General features: G+C 41.0%; 1 protein-coding gene across 5 annotated transcripts in view; it reads left to right on the top strand.

Moving 5' to 3' along the window:
• The window catches only part of LOC117361967 (uncharacterized protein C4orf19 homolog), a 196,657-nt gene that overhangs the window by 19,042 nt on the left and 157,881 nt on the right, over positions 1–19,734 (top strand). The window lies entirely within an intron of this gene.

Below are 19,734 nucleotides of genomic sequence, written 5' to 3'. Positions count from 1 at the left end.
GGGGGAGAGAGAAGGCAGATGCTGGACGAGGGTGAGGAGAGAGGGCAGATACCAGATGGGAAGGGGGAGAGGGAACAAACACTGGATATAAAAGGGGAAGAAGCACTGGATGACATGGGGGGGAGAGAAGGAAGATGCTGGATGAGGGTGAGGAGAGGGGGCAGATACTAGGTGGAGGGGGGAAAAGGAACAAATACTGGGCCCAATGTACTTTTGTGCCTCAGAGGATTAACCCTGCCCTGGGTACATCTCTAGGTCCTAAGGGTAATAGTGCTTAAGAGGGTTTTTTGGTGCCAGTTTTTTAGGTGCTATATATAGAATCAAGCCCTAAGTTCATAAGCTAGGCATATGAATAGTACGCCTTAATTTATGAGCATAACTTTAAAACCCCTAAACTAAGATGAAATTTCAGCTGAAAACTTATGCTCCTAAATCTGGCTGTAACTGTGTATACATTTAGGAGTCCAGCTTCACTAGGTCTTTCTTCATGTTATTCACAGCATCTTACCCAACAGCCCTTCAGCAATATCACTTATAAAAATGTTAAAAAGAACAGGCCCAAGAACAGAAAATTGAGGCACACCACTGGTAACATCCCTTTCCTCAGAATGATCTCCATTGACCACTACCCTCTGTCGCCTTCCACTCAACCAGTTCCTGACCCAGCCCGTCACTTTGGGGTTCATCCCGAGGGTACTCAGTTTATTTATTAGACGCTTATGTGGAACACTGTCAAAGGCTTTACTAGAATCTAAATACACCACATCTAGCACACTCCCTTTATCCAATTCTCTGGTCACCCAGTCAAAGAAATTAATCAGATTTATCTGACAAGACCTACCTCTACTAGTGAATCCATGTTGTCTCTAGTCCTGTAATCCATCAGATTCCAGAAACTTCACCATTCTCTGTTTTAAAAGTGTTTCCATTAATTTACTTACCAGGGTTTGCTGCAAGGTCTGCAGTTTGTCTCTATATAGTAGGTAATCAAACCTGATTGGCTGGGGTTTGAGGTGAATGAGGCATGAAAGTACATTGCTCACAAATTTGAATTTTGGTGGGAAAGTCAGTTGGTCGCAAATTTGAATTTTGGTGGGTAAATCAGTTGTTCTCTTTTCCCATACAATGGAAAAATCTCTGGTGAGGTTTTAAAGATGTTCTCCCCGTGAAGCTAAGTTATACAGTATGTTCTCTCAGGATTTCTGTAACTGGCATTATGATGTCTGAAACTTGTTGGTTCTGCCTGACAAGATGCAATAAGACCCGGAAACCTGCAAATTATCATGCTATTTGTGCAGAACAGCCCCAGTAAAATGGGGAGGAACTGTGCCTGGCGGCTACTCAGAAGAGCAAAGCAGTAGACACAGCTCATCCTCCTGCCTGGCCTCTGGAAAAAAAAATGCTTTTCTTCTCTTGCCACTGCTGCTCTATTCTGCTGGCTCAGCTGATTGCAGCTCCATCAGGGGAAGGCCTAGTCAGCTGAGCCAGCAGAACTTCCCAAAACTATCAATCAGCTGAGCCAGTGGCTTCAGGAAGCTGCTTTTTTGGGCTGGGTACTACAGAGTTGTTACCCATCACCTGTCTGGAACTAGCAGCTCTTCTAAATCTCCGGATGTTTGCTACTATCCTATCTGTAAACAAATGAAAGGAAGCAAATCCCTAACCTTCCTGGATGAATGCAGGCTAAAGTCAGTGTCTTCTTAGGCTAAGGGCATGTACTTCTAACTATATGTGCAAAAGAACAGATAATTCTTTTAGCCCTGAGCTGACCCTCCCAGACTTAGGAGCTCTGACTATTTTTTCAGGAAGCACAGAGGAGTAGTTAGGGCAGGCCTATAATAATGACATGGATTTCACATGTTGCAAGGGGATGTAGACATTGGCAACTGTATTGCATTTACAGCTGCCTACAGGCATGTTTAAATGCCTGTTTGAGCAGGCAGCTAAAAAGGCTAAGGTCTGCCTCCCCCTCCCCACCCCCACCGATAATGAATCTTTCTCTGATTAAACCTCTGACATCTGACAACCCCCTGCTATTCTCAAGGCATCTGAAGACTCATCTTGCCTGACAGTTGACTCCCCTTTTAAAATATCTGATCCTCCCATAAAGAACTTCTCTATCTATCCCCTCCCCAAATATCATCTCCAGCAGCTATTTTTTTAACCCAGTGACAAAGGAACAGTAGTAGTCCTATTCAACTGTCCGAGCATGCTCAGTTCGGCTTTGAGAGTTCTGGTAGGCCACAAATGAAACTGAAATCTTGATTTTTTAGATATCCAAGCCTGGCTTCCTGCAAAATCGCTTTGGTAGTGGCAATGTCGGAGAGTCATCGGAGGTTACACTGGATCTGTTTTGGTGGCAGAAGTCACTTGGAAAGCCAGTTGAGATCCAGATAGGCAGTAGGAGCAATGTGATACAAAACAAAGAGAGAGAGAGCATCACTGGATTGCTATGGGCCCCACTAACCAAGAAAGACCAAAGTATTAGCAAAGGAAGGCCATGCAGATAAGTGAATAAAGACACAAACATCGGTTGAAAATATGTTAGAAACTGTGAAAAAAAAGGTTCACTACTGACCTGGGGGTGGGTGACTCTGGATTTTAATTTTGTAGTAACTAGAACCAACAAACAAAAGGTTACAAAGGTCACAGTTTTTAAGAAAAATCTTTTAAAAATTAAATATCAATACCATAGTCAAAGTAAACAATTGAAAATACTTATCTGATATGCAGTTTCTTTTTTTTATTCTATGAGAATATTCTGTGTTGGGTAAGGAATACAGGCAGTCCCCAGGTTAAGAATAAGTTCTGTTTTTTAAACCATTCTTAAGTTTAATTTGTAGGTAAAATCGGATCCTATACAGTACATAGTCTATAAAAACATTAAACATTAAAGAACCAGTCCTCAAAACAAAGTACTGTAGTTTAAATAGACAGAAAAGATAGGAGGTTTACACTTACTTTTGTTCTTCATCTATTCCACTGTTCCCTCTCCACCACCACATCCAACATTTCTCCCTCTCATCTCTCTCTTCCTCATGCATCTGTACCTCAGGCCTCTCCCACCCCATTACCAATATTTCTTTCTCCCTCCCTATGCCCAACAATTCATTTCTTTCTTCATTTCCCCATTTGCACTCTCTCTTTCCCTCTCACTCAGAACCCATGCCCAACAATTCTCCCTTTCTATTCCATCCCACCTCAGCATCTCTTTCTCTCACTCCCTCCATTGGTCCATCCTATGTCCCAAGTTCATGCTCCCTCCATCGTTTCTTTCTTCCTTCCTTCCATCCTGCATCCGAAGTTTGTGCTCCCTCCCTCCCTTCTGTGTCCCGTGACCCTGCTTATCCTTTCCTGTGCCAACACGACCCTTCTTCCTCGCTTCCTGCCCAAACGCAACCCTCCTCCTCCTTTCTGTCTCCGAATGTGCCTCTCATCAACTTTCCCTCCATTCTACATCCCAAATTCGTGCCTCCCATGGGTGTTTACCTCCTCTGGCCGGCTCTCTCCTCCCAGTCACACTTCTCTTCATAAAGCTGAGACCGCTGGTTCCTGCATGCAGCTTACAGTTGACCCAGAAGCCTTCCCTCTGGGCTTCTGGGTCAGCTATGAGCCATGTGCAGGAACCAGTGAGCGTGGCTTTGTAAAGAGAAGTGCAACTGGGAGGATAAAGCTGGCCAGAGGAAGTAAACACCTGCGGAAGGCATGAAGGTCAGCCATTTGCAGGAACTGTGGCAGTGGCATTACAAAGATAAGTGCGACTGGGAGGAGGGAGCTGGCCAGAGGAGGTAAACACCTGCGGGAGACACAAATTTAGGATGCAGAATGGAGGGAAAGACAACGATGGGTACGTTGGGACACAGAAGAGAGCAGAAGGGTCACGTTTGGACAGGAAGGGAGGACAAATGGGCACCTTGGCACATGAAGGGAGAGGCAGGACCCCAGTTTGTAAGTACGAGTTTGACGTAAGTTGGGCATTTTTAAACTGGGGGCTGCCTGTATTCTATTTTCCTGTTCATCTGCTATAAATATTAAAAGAAAACATTTGAAGTTAATTGTCTTAAGTCTGGGTTTTTGGAGAACAGCTTTTTTCCTGTTCTTTTTTTACTGACTTTTTGGAGAAGCTGTTGATGGTAAATGGTAGCTTTGAGGCTCTTTAATTATTTTTAACCTGGGCTCTTTCCAACATTGTAGCAAATAACAGCAAACTGATAATTATTTTCCAATATTATTCATATAATTTCTAAAAGTATGCAGTTAAAAAAGTTTGTTATTTGCTTAGAATATCAGATAGGATGCAGTACTCTCTGTCTGTATGCTTCTATTTTACCAATTTAGAAATGTCCTAATTTTTGCATCACTAGGCGACTCATGCTACTCTACTATTCTCCCTAAGCCCTAGGGGTCCTTTTATCAAGCCTCGCTAGCGGGGTTAGTGTGTCGGACATTTCATCACACGCTAACCCCCAAGGCAAGCCAAAAAAAACTAAAGCCTGGTCAATGGAGACGTTAGCTACTAGCGCGGCAGGCGGTTTAACGCACGGCATTCCGCACATTAAACCCTTACCGCGCCTTGATAAAAGGACCCCCTAGTCTTCCATTTTCCAACTAGTGCTCTGTTATATAGAATAACTGTTATAGAAAAGTTAGGGAGCTAATACAGCAGAGGCTCACCTGCCTTTCTCAACACAGTTATCTTTCATCTGTACAATACAACATACTTTATATTCATAGTGATGTGCATATGTATTGATATGAGTACTAGTGGTTGACTTTCTAAGTAAAGAAATGCCTCACCGAAACCAAACCTTAATCATTTACCTACACTAGAGTGTGGAAAAGCGTCTGGTTAAAATATTAGTGTAACCAGTAGTTGCAAATAATTCAAATGTATTTAAAAGTTATCATGGGAGGGAAAAAAGAAAAATGTTTACAGTTGTCTAAGGGGAGACTATCCTGTCTCTGTAGCTTTAAGAATTCAGAGCTGGATGTGTCACCTGTGGAATTCTGGATAGCACAGCTCTCTCTCCAGGAGAGTTCCAGACTGCCAAACAGCCAGGTGTGTTAGTTGGTGGGATATTTAGATGCTGTAGCTGCTTGTTAATGTTGTCTGTAATTTAACTGAATTTTGGTAAGATTCAGTAAAGTGAGGCAGCGTTTAGTTTAAGGTTCAGGGTTCACGGAGTATAATGACCCTAATAAAGTGTATTTGAGGGTTCTGAGCTTTGTACCCTGATGGTATAAAAGTTTTGTTCAGGGTCTTTGTTTGGATAATTTGGCAGGGAAGCCAAAAGTTTTAAATTGTTGGGTGTTGGGTTTTTTTGTTGTATTTTTTTAAAGCTAAAACACAGTGCCATAAATTATATAGACATGAATAACCATATAAACTCTTACTTTCCATTAATAACAATGCATAAGATAAATAGCCCAACCCTCGGGTGTCGGTTTTAATTGGAGTGCCTAATAGACTCTATACAGTAATTTTCTGATAGTTATTTTCTGTGGATTTTCTATGAATGAGGTGGATGTAATTCGAGCAGAGTTTTGTGACAGCCTTTAAATATTCTGCAATTATTAAGCTGCCTGACTGAATTTAATATTTATTGAGTCTTGGTGTGTTTAGCTTTTAAAAGAAAATTCTTTCTTGTACCAGTTTGAAACTGAGATTTGGAAGGTTTTTAGAAGGGAATATTAATTATTCATTTTTTAAAATTTAGGGGTCCTTTTATTAAGGTACGCTAACTGATTTAGCACACGCTAAATGCTAAGGCACCCAAAGAATATAATGGATGCCTTAGCATTTAGCACACGCTAATCTTTAGCGTGCACTAAATCAGTTAGCGCGCCTTAATAAGGTTTCTTTATTTCAGTTATTTACCAAATAGGTAGTAGATACCCAAAGCAAAGAAGAATACAGAATATGAGCTCCAACAAAAGAAAAGAGGAAAACTGAATTGTCAAGAGAAGTCAACAAAGAGAACTGCACTACAAACTACAAGAGAGAGAATTAAAGGAAAAGTAAGAAAAGAAAAAGGACTAAATACTTACTTGTTGCAGGTTTCCGGGTGACAATGCGTTTTTGTCAGGTAGAAACCGACATTTCAGCCATCTTGCTTTGGCTTTCTTCAGGGTATGCTCTGAAGTTTGCAGCGTGACTTTGCAAATAGTAAGTTCACTGACCTGATTGGGAACAGGGCAGTCCATCTATTTGAATTTTGGCAAGAAAGTCAGTTGATCAGAAATTTGAATTTTGTTGTGAAAGTCCATAGAATGGAAAAGTCTCTGGTGGGTTTAAAGATGTTCTCCCCGTGGAGCTGGGTTAGATGTTCTCTCAGGGTTTCCGCAGCTGGCATTGTGCTTGTTCCAGGCTTCTAGGTCTCGCTGCATCTTTGTCAGGTAGAAACCAACGTTTCAACCATTATGCTGTGGCTTTCTTCAGGGTATACTCTGAAGTCTGACCGACTTTCCCACCAAAATTCAAATTGGTGGACTACCCTGTTCCAAATCAGGTCAGTGAACTCACTATTTCCAAAGTCACACTACAGACTTCAGAGCATACCCTGAAGAAAGCTGCAGCATGATGGCTGAAACGTTGGTTTCTACCCGACAAAGACACAATGAGACCCAGAAGCCTGCAACTGGCACAATGCCAGCTGCGGAAACCCTGAGGGAATGACTATATACTTACCTGACCTTTGTGAATTCTTTGTCCATGGTTTCCTGCTACAGGAGAAAGAAAGCACAAAGAATCAATTCTTTAACAAAGAAACCTTTTAGAAATAAAAGTGTAAATCTGAGAGAAAAATAGAATGATAAAATACTTATCAAAAATTGTTCCATGTATTTAGATTTGTAAGCTGGATCCAGTGAAGGTTTTTAGAGAAGAAAATACAGTATATAAAAAAGTTTTTAAACAATTCATTGTGTCTTCAGTGATCATTTAAAATAATTAATTGTAGATTTGTTTTTTCTTGTATTACAAAACCTATTTATTGTTTTCCCATTATTCCCCACCCTATTGTTATGTACCTTGTTCTTAGGGAAGCACTGCCTGAGGTATCAGCTTGACAAACGACTACAAAATTTATGGGTAAAGTAAGGTAGTATTCAGCCTAGGAAGGGTAAGGTTACATAAGCTTTTTTGTTTGGTTAATAGAGTCACAATTTCAAAGCACACATTCATAGAAATACCTATCACCATGGAAACATGCAGCCATTATTCTCCCAGGCTGGTTCCAGGGCTGACACACCATCATAAATCTATGCTTTATTCAGGAAACTATAACAAATAAATTTTGCTAGGGAGGGAACAGTGCCCTAACAGTAACAATAACTTGATCTCTATACAGTATAATAGCTGACTATCTTCATTAACCTGCTGTAATTTTGAGGTAAATAATTAACAGAACACTCTATCAAAACAGTTCCATCTTTACATCAATGTAATTTACAATAATAATAATCATAATAAAAAAGCATCCAACTGCAGATTAAAAGTTGGATCCAAAACTGAAGGTATGCTCATAGGGCTCCTTTTACTAAGGTGTGCTAGCGTTTTTAGCACACGCAGGATATTACCACGCGTTACACCGCTCGCTACGCGTCTAGAATTAACGCCAGCTCAATGCTGGCATTCAGGTCTAGCGCACGTGGCAATTCAGCGCGTGTTATTCCACGCATTAAAGCCCTAACGCAGCTTTGTAAAAGAAGCCCTTAAAGTCTAGTTTTGTTCAATGCCAATGTATTCAGTTATTGTAATAGGCTGAAATTCTACATTATAATCATGCTTGATCAAGTTGGGGTTACCATATGGCTCCAGAAAAAGGAGGCCGGAGACATCTGGGTTTTACTTCCATTGAAAGCAATGGAAGTAAAACTTGGATGTCTTAACCTGTCCTCCTTTTTCTGGGAGCCCTATGCTAACCCCAGCTTGACCCATGGTTGAATAAGAATTGTCCGGGGCTATTCTAAGTAGTCAGCTCTATCAGCTGATCACAGTTGGGCTAGCCCTTCAATATTCAAGGACAACTTCTTTATCCAAAGTTAAAATGGTTAGAAATGGTTGGGCCCCATCTTTGTAAATAGTCTACATCAAATGAGCTTATGAAGGTTGATTGGGAAGGTTGGTAGCTATAGGAGTTCTTATCTGTCGCAGCAGCCATAATTAGTTTTACTACTAGCACAAACATGGTTTTCCCTTGTCAACTAATTAGATTTATTTTCAATCTGGATCCACTATGAAATTTCAGTTCAAACTGAAGATTTATGCTCAAACAAAACTGTTCTGCCATCCCTTCAGAAAAGCAATCATGAAAAGACTGATTCGCAAACTCCATTCCGCTACATGGTTTCTAAACTCCTTGTAAAATAAACTGGTTTGGAGGCAATTCATTACATGGGTACCTCCATTTAGGCACCTTGAAGTCACATGTTAAGAGCCTATTTTAGGCACCTAGATTCTGTTATGGAATAGTAATGTAACCAGGTATCAATGCAGCTAGCATTTACACACCTGCAGTTATATTTGCTGTAGCTCTGACGGAACTGCATCCACATAAATATGGCAGTGATGCGCATAACTGACAGTATTCTATAAGTGCCAAAATTATTTCAGTACAAGCTGAATATCTTCAATAAATATATCTACACACAAATGATATTCATCCACATTTATAATATCAGAGGTTATAAGTCACGTTTCTTAAAGAGTTTTTTAACTGGAGAAAAAGACCTCAGTGTTTCTCAGGACCAAACCTGGGAAACTTTCTATAGCAAATACTTCGTTACCATAGAGAAATACATCCTTGGTCTTAGAAAAAAAACTCCGTTATATCTTATATCAATCACTATTGTATTACTTTGAAGTGATCACTGTTAAACCATTTATCATAGGTATTCAATATATTTCAAACAAATAAGAAAACGAGCATAATCTCTTAGTCTTCTGATATTACAAAATCACTGCAGTGTGCAGCTGAAGCCAAGTGCAAATCTATCGCACTCAAGAGGCTAATTTAGATTTCACTTATAGGTTTCTTCTAGATATCCCATAAATTTCTTTTAGATATCCCTTAGATTTCACTTATAGGTTTCTTCTAGATATCTGAAAGAAATTTATGGGATATCTAAAAGAAACGTGACTTATAACCTCTGATATTAAGAATGTGGATGAATATCATTTGTGTGTAGATATAGTATTCTATAAGTTACATGCATAAGTTATTCTCATATCCTATCCATGTCCTATCCGTGTATATGACCCCTTACATTTATATTCTAGCCAATGGGTCAACAGTGATAGTCAGACAGCAAAAAAACAAAAGAAACTGCAGAGACGATCGATGTACAAGATGTTGAGACTTTATTAAGGTCAATAAAAAGTTGTAGCCCAAAAGGTGGTTCACTTTGGTTAGAAACCATGGACCCGACATGGTCTGTGTTTCGAAAAACACTTCTTCCTCAGTGGTCCAAGATCTTATGCTTTTCAAGAGAAAATGAACCAAATGGGATGCAACAATTTGAAGAAAATCTGGAGAGAGGAAAGTAGTCCAGATTTTCTTCAAACTGATGCATCCCATTTGGTTCATTATCTCTTGAAAAAACACAAGATCTTGGACCCCTGAGTAAGAAGTGTTTTTCGAAACACGCATTGTGTCAGGTCCTTGGTTTCTAACCAAAGTGAACCACCTTTTGGGCTACAACGTTTTATTGACCTTAATAAAGTTTCAACATCTTGTACATCGTCTCTGCAGTTTCTTTTGGTTTTTTGTTATTTACATTCTATCCCTAGATTCTATATATGGCATCCAGGATTAGGGCACCTAAATTTGTGCATGATCCTGAGATACACATACACATTAATTGTGTAATGAGTCATTAATGAGCAATAATGGCACTAACCAATTGTTGATACTCGTTGGCATCATCTGACTGCATGCTATTTGATATTGTATGGCACCCAAATCTTATCGCACACAACTCAAAAAGGGGTACGTCCATGGGAGGGGCATGGGCATTTGTAAATATTTTGATCGGTCCCAAGATCTGTCAAGATCTTGATACAGTCAATAATTTTAAGTCAGATTATTGTAATGTATATTTGGGGTGTTCTTCAAAAATTAGCAAAACATTATGGACAACCCAAAATACAACTCTACGACTGATTTATTCACTAAAAAAAATCAGGATATTTCCTAATTTTTTTACAATCCCAATGGCTTCCTGTTGAAGCACGAATACTTTTCAAGTTTTACTGTTTTCTTTATAAAACTCTAATTGGCTTAACTCCAGTCTATTTGCATGATCAGTTTAAATTAAAGAGGGAAGACTGTATTTCTAGGAAATTAAACAGAATTTTTTTTTCTGCTATCCCGCACCTAGATGCATGAAAAAATTAAAAATCTTTGCACAATTATGACCTTATCAGGCAGTTAAATTAAGTATAACTATTATTGCTATACTTGAGTCATCTTGGTCTTATCAGAGGTTCCATAGGAATATTAAAACCTAAGGGGTTCATAATAAAAAAAAAGTCAAAAAAGTGCGGGAGGTGGGCCGACCTACACCTAGGTGTACAACAGGTATAATCAAAACATTTGACAGGTTGCCTAGTCGGCACTTAGACCTTTTTGACTTAGACAAATTCAAACCAGGTCTAAGTGCCAAAAAAGGGGCTGCTGAGCTGATGGCCACTGGTGCGATCAGTTCAGCAGCCCAGCAACCTACCCACCGCAACCATCGTCGTCAGGGGGATCACGGTTCGACAGGGCAAGAGGGCTTGTGCTCCCTCTTGCCCCGATGTTGTCATGGGGGTCGCGGTTCGACGGGGAAAGAGGGCTTGGGCTCCCTCTTGCCCCGATGTTGTCGGGGGGGGGGTTTCGCAGTTCGACATGGCAGGAGGGCTTGGGCATCCTCCTGCCTGGATCGTTGTGGGGGGGGGGGGATTTTGTAACCGGTGTTGTTTTTGACAGACACCGGTTACAGAATCCAGCTTTTAGGCGAAGGACTGGCTCCTCCTTCGCCTAAAAGCCCTTCTGTTGGACGTTTGAGGCTTTTACATTTTTTGGGTTCATTATGGGCAAAAAGTGTAGACGTCACGGGGGTGTACTTGTAGACGTAGTGGTGATCTGGGCGTTTAGTAGAGGCAGGCCATAATCAAAACAAGGACGTTTGCTTTGGTTATGGACACTTTCCCTGCTTCTGCTTTGAACGTGTAAGGATTTAAGCCAAAAGGGGACTTAGACGTTTTTTTTGATTATGCCCCTCCACTTGTTTAAGAAATTTGTTCTTTCAAAATAATGTCAAAACTGTAGATCCTATGGGACTCATTTTCAAAAGAGAAAAACATTGAAAAAATGGCATAAACCGGTACTTGGACATTTTAATTGCCTAAACATCCAAGTGCCGGTTTTCAAAACTAATTTTTAGATGTATTACAGGGCTTTCACCTTCAGGACATCTAAATGTTAAGTGGGTGTGTAAGAGGCATGGTTTGGGTGGGATTTGGGCGGGCTTAGCACTTGGAGATCTTCAAGTGATAACCAAAGCTTTTTCAATAAGTTCAGGGTGACATTCGGAATTAGACCTGTTTTAAAGGCAAATAAGGTTCAAAAAGGTATCCAAACTGACCAGATGACTACTGGAGAGATGAATATATGCCCCCCCCCGCCTCCCCCAGTGGTCACTGATCCCTTCCCACACTCCAAAACTGTAAATAAAACAGTACATACCTGTCTCTAGAACAGGGGTAAGGAACTCCGGTCCTCAAGCGCCATATTCCAGTCAGGGTTTCAGGATTTCCCTAATGAATATGCATGAGATCTATTTGCATGCACTGCTTTCAATGCATAGTCATTGGGGAAATCCTGGAAACCCGACTGGAATACGGCTCTCGAGGACCGGAGTTCCCTACCACTGCTCTAGAACAACAGCACCTGGTATGGAAAAACCTAGTAGAGCAGTACATAGGTGTCTTAAGTAGCCTGGTAGGTGGGCCAGTGAACCACAGAGAGGAGGACCCAGGCCCATAAGCCACTCTACCCACTACATTTGTGGTGGAAAGTGTGAGCCCAACAAATCCCACCCAAAACCTACTGTATTGCCATATAAGTGACATCTGCAGCCATAAAAGCTATTGTGGTGCTAGACAGGTAGATATAGTAGGTTTTAGGAGAGTTTTGGAGAGCTCCCCATGAAATATGTACTTGGCAGTCTTTATGTGAAGTTCACAGCAGTGTCACCTAAGTGCCTCACTGCATTGTTGGGATGTCTGTGTGGCCAGTCCATTAATTTGTTATAGTGTGCTTTTGTATTGATTTGTACAACAAATGCTGTTGTCTTATTTTGTATGTTAATATGTAACTCGCCCAGGATAAGGGCGGGGGAGAAATAAACAAAAAAAGATGTGTGCCCCCTCCACCCCCCCCCCTCGTTTTCTAGCCTGTTGTCCCCAAAGAGCTCAGAATGGGTTGCAGGTTTAACATACATAATTTCTGCACAAGTTTACGATACAAGTTTTTATCCTAACTTGATACATGCTAGGAGCTAATAATAATACAGTAAAACCTTGGATTGCAAGTAACTTGGTTTGCAAGTGTTTTGCAGGACAAGCAAAACAGTTATTAAATTTTAACTTGATATACAAGCAACGTCTTGCAATACAAGTACTTACAGTATACACATCACAATTGAGCCGATGGTTCTTCTCTCTCTGACACTGCAATAGTGTCGTGACTGTTCTAAACGAGCAAAGTCTTGCATTACGAGTACATACAGTATATAGTACACGCATCATATCATAACAATTGAGCCGATGGTGGTTCTCACTCTCTCTCTCTGACGCTGCAGGAGTGTAGTGACTGTTCTAAACCAGCAAGGTCTTGCAATACAAGTACGTATAGTATTTTGCATTAATGTTTTTGGGTTGTGGAACGAATCGTCTGAGTTTCCATTATTTCCTATGGGGAAATTCGCTTTGATAAACGAGTGCTTTAGATTTCAAGCATGCTTCCGGAATGAATTATGCTCGCAAACCAAGGTATGACTGTATACAGTTTACTGGTTACAATTTGTTAGGTTTGTCCTTATGATGCAAGGTTTCCAGTACAAGTTACAGTAGAACCTTGGATTGCAAGTAACTTGGTTTGCAAGTGTTTTGCAAGACAAGCAAAACATTTAATTAAATTTTAACTTGATATACAAGCAATGTCTTGCAATACAAGTACATAAAGTACACATCACAACTGAGCCGATGGGTTTTCTCTCTCTGACACTGCAAGAGTGTAGTGACTGTTCTAAATGGGCGATGTCTTGCAATACAAGTATATACAGTATTTTGTATTAAAGTTTTTGGGTTGTGGAATGAATCGTCTGAGTTTCCATTATTTCCTATGGGGAAATTCGCTTTGATATACAAGTGCTTTGGATTACAAGCATACTTCTTGAACGAATTATGCTCGCAAACTAAGGTCTTACTGTATATATAATTTGACACACAGAAAGTTACAGTGGATGATACGTTATCCTTATGTGACACATACTGGTTTTAGTATCAGTACACATCTCTTTGTCAAGGGTAGGGGTTTAGGTGAAGAGTTATTATTTTATTGCTTTTCTAAAGCTGATGGGCATTTTATGTAATCAAAAATAGCCAAAAATGTTAGACATCCTAAGGTCCAAGATGTCCAAAGTCAGACTCAGACGCACTATTGAAAATGCCCCTCTATGTTTCTAATGTTGATATTTTAGATTTATAATTTCTGGAAATATCCCAGCTCTTTAGTTACCGTATATACTCAAATATAAACTGAGATTTTGGGGCCAAAAAATGGCCTATATTTAGAATCTTGGTTTATATTCGAGCCACCACCCAACCTCCGGCAAGGCTGTCCTCCTCTTCCTCCTACACTCAACCCCCAGAGCCCACTAGCCTGCATACATGCCCCCCTCTTCCAAAGAAGAAAGACTTATGTTCAAGGCCTGCTGGCCTGCCCCCTCCAAGAATCTACTAGAAGGCAAAAGCTGGCAGACCTGGAACATGCACAGAAGTTCAAGGCCCCGCACCAGATCAGCATCCACTGTCTGCGGTCACAGCCTTATTCAGCATCACATCTGCAGCTTTCTTGAGCACAAACCAGTAAGCTGCCATTTGGCTGTGCAATCCCAGGGAAAGAAGTGCTAAAGAAGGGGTTACAAAAGGATTTGTTTAAAAAATGAGTCTCTCTTCTTTGGTAAACTGTTCAGTTTCACCTGTGCTTAATCTCTCTTGTCAGCTTACCAAATAAGCTTACAATGGCTGCTTTTACCAGACTGCAAATAGGTTGGTTCTGCCAGAGCATGCACCTGCAGTGGAATAAAAATACGGCAGGTCTTACACTGGCACCCTATTCTATGAAACTTTCAGAGGCAATTGTCAATGTTCCATCAAACAATTCACTGCCAGCATCCCTTCCCAGGTGTAAACCTCTGTGGTCCTGCCCTCATGAGTGAGATTTCTATGGGGAATCTCAGAAGTCTATGGATATAACAGTAGAATTGTGGGGCATTTATTTCATCACTTGCAAAATGTTTTGTTAACCAGAAAAAAAGAGAACGAGGCAAGGTTTGTCTGAGACATGTTTACCCTATCTTTTGTTAATATTTTTTCTGCCCAAATTTCGAATCTTGGTTTATATTCAAATCAACTTTTTTCTCCATTTTGGGGGAAAAGGTCACCTCAGTTTATATTTGGAATGGTTTGTATTTGAATATATGCGGTATATTGTAAGTTGCTCTAAACCAGACATATCAAACTCTGGCCCGCGGTGAGTTAAAAATTGGCCCGCAAGATATTTTCAACTTTATACTCAATCTGGCCCGCTGCTGCTGCTCTTCACTTGCATCTGCCTTCGTCTAATCTCTTCTTCAAAGCAGCCTGCTGAGGATTGCTGGCTGGCTGTAGCGAACCTCGCAGGCCGTTGTCGATCTTGGTAGCACATTCTCTCTGACACGATCCCATGCAGGCTGCTCTGAAGAGGTGACCAGGCAAAGGCAGACACGCGTGAAGAGCAGCAGCATCAGTCACTGCTAGCTTGCCAGGAAGCCGGGATGGAGGGAGGGTAGGAACGGCAGGCCAAATATGAAGATGAGACTGGGAAGAAGGGGGAAAATATGCAGGCCTTCAGGACAGGGGCGGGCCCTGGTGTAGAAGTACCCAGAGGGAAAGAAAGAGGGGTCAAGACGTGCATTTGCCAGACTAAGGAGTGAGGGGAGAATAAGGATACAGACATTTAGAGACACAAATGGGGATACTGGATACTGCAGGGAACAGATTATGCTAGAAAATGCTAGATCAGGGGTGGGTGACGAATGACAAAGGCAGATCATAAGCTTGGAGAGAGGGAGTAAGGATACAGAGTGGATACAGGACATGTGGGAGGGGAAAGCAGGGAGGAAAGTGGAAGATGCTCAATGGAGAGGGCAAGAGAGGAAATGTTGAACAAGGAAGGGAAGGATAGAAAGAGAGTCTAAAAAGAAAGGGAATATGTTTGCTTGGAGGAAGAGTGGGGTGGAGTGGGGAAAAATAATACAGAGGAGAGGGAGAGATATGGTGGGCAATGGGATGGAGGGAGGGAAGGAACAAAAAAAGAGAGAAGTTGGACACAAGGGATGGTGTGGAAGGGGATAGAGATACTGGATAGGAGGGTAGTTGGGAAGAGAAGCGGAGAGATGGTGGACCCTGGGGTGGTGGGGAAGGAGGGAGAGATGCTGGTTGAAAGGGTAGTTGAGAAATGGACAGATGGTGGATCTGGAATGGTGGGGTCCATTGCTGCAGCTGTAAATATGGACACAAAAAAAAGGAAAGATGCCAGACCTCCAGGGGAGGGAAGGGAAATGGAAGGGGAGGACATAGATGGAAAATGGATGGTTAGCATGGAGAAAGAAGAAAATGACAAATGGGCAGGAGACCCTGGCAAGCAAGTTATCAGAAGACAACCAGAGCCTGGGACCAACAAAAGGTAGAAAAAATAATTTTATTTTCTGTTTTGTGGGGTTGGAGACATTGTAACCCTATATTTCTGCTAAGACTAAGCCTTAGTCACTTAGGGGTACTTTTATTAAGGTGCACATTTAACACGCACTAAATTATTTGCGTACCTTAATAAAAGAACCCCTAAGTATCTTAATTAAAAATTTGGCCCGCGACTTAGCCTTTTTTTCAGATTTCAGCCCCTTATGTGATTGAGTTTGACACCTCTGCTCTAAACTGTAAGGTATAGATGGATTATAAGTACAGTTATTATTATATCAGGGGCATTCCCAAAAGTTGCACACATTGTTACAGAATACTGAGCCTCTGGGCCCAACTGGGTTGTTGGCATTTACATCAGATTTTATCAGGTGTAAGGAACTGGCACTAAGGGGCAAATTCTTTAAAGTTAGGCGTTCAAAATGTAGACATCCAGCAACTTAGGTTTCCTAATAGATTGAATAATAAGCATAGTTAACGACTTTAACAAGCAACAATTAGAAGTTGGACATCCAAAGGCTGTCATAGAATAGGTGTCTTCAGTTTTAATATAGTTTTTATTAATTTTATGAGCAACATACAAATGCAAAAAATATGATACAATAATACATAGATACACTTATATTCTAAGCATAAAATCCAAAATGTCAAAATCTCTACTTTCCCCCCACCCTCCCCCTTATCCCCTAATCAGGAAACTACAATAGAATAAACGAAAGCAGACAGGAACTAAGTAAAACCTTATTAGAGATCTTTTCAAAACAGCAAAACTTCTATCTTTTATTTTTGAAAATAACCATTTTAACTGTAGATGGTTTTTGTGCTCAGTCCATCTATCTTTTTTGACCATTTAAAAAAACCAAAAAAACATCCAAATGAAAAACATACACAAACGAGTTACTGGGATGTGCAAGCAGCCAACATTCTTAGCAAACTGGCCACACAGACAGCTGAAGAGAGCAGAGGGGCACTCTAAGGAGTACTGCGGTGAACATCACATTAAAAGTCCCAGGTACACGTAACCATAATATGCTCCAAAACCCACCCAAAACTTACTGTATGTACCTGTGCACCACAATAGCCCTTATGCCCGCAACTGTCATCGTTATATAGGTACAGAATGGTTTATGGTTTATTAATTTATATTCTGCCTTTTTCCAAGGCAGGTTACAAAGTAACATACAAAATTTAAAAAGCAGACAAAACATTATACATAAAGAAGTTCAAACACTAATGTAAAGAAATAGAAAGAAGTTCAAACACTAATGCCTCAGTAGGTTTGGGGTGGGTTTTGGAGGGCTCACCATTGGATTCCAGAAACGTCACTATTCTCTGTGTTTCCATTAATTTACTTACCACAGAAGTAAGACTTACCAGCCTATAGTTCCCTACTTTTCCTTTCACTTTTGTGGAAACGTTCCACACCGCCCTTCTCCAATCCTCCAGTACCATTCTCAACTCTAGAGAAGCATTGAAAAGGTCAGCCAGCAGAGCTACCAGAACCTTCCTACGTTCCCTCAGTACCCTCAGATATACTCCATCCAGCCAGCCCCATTGCTTTATCCACCTTTAGTAAACTCATCACGAACACAATCCTCTGAAAATCGATCAGGGTCAACCATACCGCCAGTCCTATTTGCTTTGGTTTTCTGCAGTCCTGTTCCCGGCGCTTCAGTTATGAACACAGAACAGAAATATTTGTTAAGCAATTCAGCCTTATTTTTACCAGCTTCTACAGACTCTTCTCTTTCAGCTTTGAGTCTCACAATGCCACTTTTGCACTTCCTCCTATCACTAATATACATTTAAAAAAAAAAGTCTTGTCTCCCCCATTTTACTATATCTGCTATTTTTTTTCTTTCATTTGCCTCTGTGCTTTCCTGACTACTCGACCAGCCTCTCTTAACTTTTCCAGATATTTTTGCCTGGATTCTTCTTTCTTCAATCTTTTGAAGTTTATGAAAGCTAATCTGTTTTTCCTTGCCTTTTCAGCTACTACTTTTGAGAAGTACTTTTCAGCTACTATTGAGAAGCGGCCTTCTTTTCCTCTTACTTTTACTTACTTTTCTTACAAAATGATTTGTTGCCTTTACAATAGCTCCTTTCAATTTTGCCCACTGCTTTCCTACTTCTTCCAAGTGTTCCCATCCAGAGAACAATTCCTTGACATAATCCCCAGTCTGAACAAAGTCAAAGAGGCTCCCTCACTAGGCCACTTAGATGCAAGTTCCTTCTATATCTCTCAAGTGTTACTCTCCTAGAACCCTGGGCTCTCCTGGATCCAGCTTCTGGCAGATGTCTTGTTTTTCTAGATATTGAACTCAGATGCAAAAAAGGCACTTCTGTACTCCAGAATTTTTAACAGCTCCCAGGGAATCCTGCTGTTTACTTCCAGGATCATTCTCCTTTCACAGGCTTCCTCATGTCCTCAACTCCATCAGTAGTTCTGATATTGGCTTATTTAGTCAACTTAGGAAATGTGAATTGCAGTGGCTTAAGCAGCTCCTATCCCTAGGAGTCTCTAGGGAAAATGAGAGGAAATAGAGGCAAGACATCAAATGTTGAGTTTACTTTGCTCACTTTTACTGCAAAGTTAAATGCAATGAATGGCATATGATTGATGCAATGCTACAGTGGAGTTTGTGAATGGCAAGATTATGTCCTTTCTCTCACAGTTCTATGGATATAAGGAAGAAGGTACAAAAGGAAAGAGAGCAGGATCTGAACTTGATTACTCGCATAACCACATATCAAGCTCTGAGCAAGTTATCCAGTGTCTTCAACTCTATAGGTCCTATGAGGATTAATTTAATTTGTAGGTAGTCACAGACAAGGGAAAGGGAAGCTTCTGCCCCATCACTCTTGCCCAGATCCTCCTCTATGCAGGTTTTCCCCCTCACCTCCAAGTCTCTATGGGCTAGATTCACTAAAGTCAGCAATTGTTTTAACAGGTTTAACAATGATCTCTGCTAACCAACCCAATTCACTAAATGGCCCACCGTGTGTTTTTCCCCTCGATCACCCATTTTACGATTTGGCCATGAAATTAGTAAAACCCCAAGAAAAATAGCCAAGTAATTGATTCACTTACATTGCTTGGCTATTTTGCATCGGGTTTTATCGATCTTAAAACCCGATGCTGTAGACCTGTCGGTGGGCATCCCTTCTGCCTTTTCTTCAGCGGGGACGTATTTGTGGGCAGGAGGGAGTGGGATTCCCTCCTACCATTTTTTTTTTCAGGGAGTGGGTGGGCATGAGCATAACCTCCTGTCATCTTTTGGGGGTTCGGGGGGGAGCAGTGGCTTGTGAGTGCTAGCAGGGGGGAGCTTCTTTAATAGGTCAGATGGTGCACAGAACATCTGTCCTATATAAAAAAAAGAAGAAGCCCTGACAGCAGTGACAGGAGGCTGCTTCCCCTATCACTACTATTAGAGCTCTGCATTTTGTCAATCGCTCACTGACTCAGTGGGTTTGTCATGCAAACTTAATAATGAATCAATCGATGTTGTAAAATCGGCCAACAGTGATTGAGTCGCTATTGTTAGTTAATCTAGGCCTATGCAGATTGTCCTTTGTAGCAGCCTACAGCAGGGGATCTTTGAACTCTCAGGCACTGAGAGGCCTAATGGTGCACCAGTTTTTCCTTCTGTATGGGTTTCCAAATTATCATGAAAACTAATACAAGGCCTGACAGCACATGAGGGTTAGCAGGGCCTACGCTGAATTCT

Source organism: Geotrypetes seraphini, chromosome 1 (genome assembly GCF_902459505.1).
Source record: "Geotrypetes seraphini chromosome 1, aGeoSer1.1, whole genome shotgun sequence".
In the NCBI taxonomy this organism is placed as follows: Eukaryota; Metazoa; Chordata; class Amphibia; order Gymnophiona; family Dermophiidae; genus Geotrypetes; species Geotrypetes seraphini.
Note: the sequence above shows the minus strand (reverse complement) of the source record. Positions and strands in the feature narration are given on the sequence as shown.